Source organism: Leptodactylus fuscus, unplaced genomic scaffold (genome assembly GCF_031893055.1).
Source record: "Leptodactylus fuscus isolate aLepFus1 unplaced genomic scaffold, aLepFus1.hap2 HAP2_SCAFFOLD_1187, whole genome shotgun sequence".
Taxonomy (NCBI): Eukaryota; Metazoa; Chordata; class Amphibia; order Anura; family Leptodactylidae; genus Leptodactylus; species Leptodactylus fuscus.
The window spans coordinates 30001-31244 of record NW_027440019.1 but is presented as its reverse complement, the minus strand read 5'-3'; positions in this window follow the sequence as shown (position 1 = coordinate 31244).

Sequence of the window (1244 nt, the reverse complement as noted above, 5' to 3'; positions counted from 1 at the left end):
GGAGAGATGATTGGCAGCCGGCGGAGGCAGCCGCCAGGCGGACCGGAAGGAGAACTGCGGCCGCTGGGAGCGGAAGGGAAATCCCCCGGGCGTCCGGGGAGACTAGCGGCCGCGGCAGGCGCGGCGACCCGGCGCCGGTGCCGCCATCCCGGGCGAGGCGACGGGCGCCTCCCCGCCGGCGCGGTTGGCACTTCCGTCGACACTTTGCCAAATTTTCAACTTTCAAAATTCCTCCGGCGGCCGTTTTTCACACCGGGGAGCGGCGTCCTCACGCCGGCGGCGGCGCACCTCGGCCGGCAAAAAGGGGTACCTCCTCGAGTCGGTGTCGGGGGTCCCGCCGTGGAACCGGGCGTCGGACGGCCCCGGAGGAGGCCTCGGAGCGGAAAAGGCACTACCGGAATGAGGTTGAATTTGACGGCCGGATCCGGGCCGGAGTTCCACAAAGTCGGACACTTTGAGTGGTTGGTCTTCATGTAATGGGACAGGTGACACTCTCTCTGTGACCTACTTTTGAACACCCCCGTCAAGAACCGTGTCCGAGACAGCGAGTCCTGTCAATTAGCTTACCAAAAGTCAGAGTACCAGGGGATCGGACACCCGACTCTGACAAAGTCCCAGTGAACTCTGCTCACAGGCCGCCGACGGCGGATCCCCGCGGGGGGGAGGCAGAGCGAGGGCACCGCCCCCCCGGGTTGCGTGACAAGCCTCTTCAGGTCGCGTGGCAAGCCGCAGTTTTCAGGCGGGCGCCTCCCGCCGAGCCGATCGGCACTTAGACGCTTTGGGGGAAAAAAAGGTCAAACGCACAAAAAAAAAACCCCATAAAACACGGACCATAAGAGATCCCCCGGGCGGCCGGGGAGAGATGATTGGCAGGAGCTGACAGGCGCGCAGAAGGGAAATCCCCCGAGCGGCCGCTGGCAGGCACGGCGACCCGGCGCCGGTGCCGCCATCCCGGGCGAGGCGACGGGCGCCCCCCGCTGAGCCGATCGGCTCTTAGACACTTTGGGGAAAAAAAAGACAAACTTTGAAATAAAACCCCACGAAACACGGACCTTAACGAGATCCCCCGGGCGGCCGGGGAGAGATGATTGGCAGGAGCTGCCAGGCGCGCAGAAGGGAAATCCCCCTTGGCGGCCGGGGAGAGATGATTGGCAGGAGCTGACAGGCGCGCAGAAGGGAAATCCCCCGGGCGGCCGGGGAGAGATGATTGGCAGCCGGCGGAGGCAGCCGCCAGGCGGACCAGA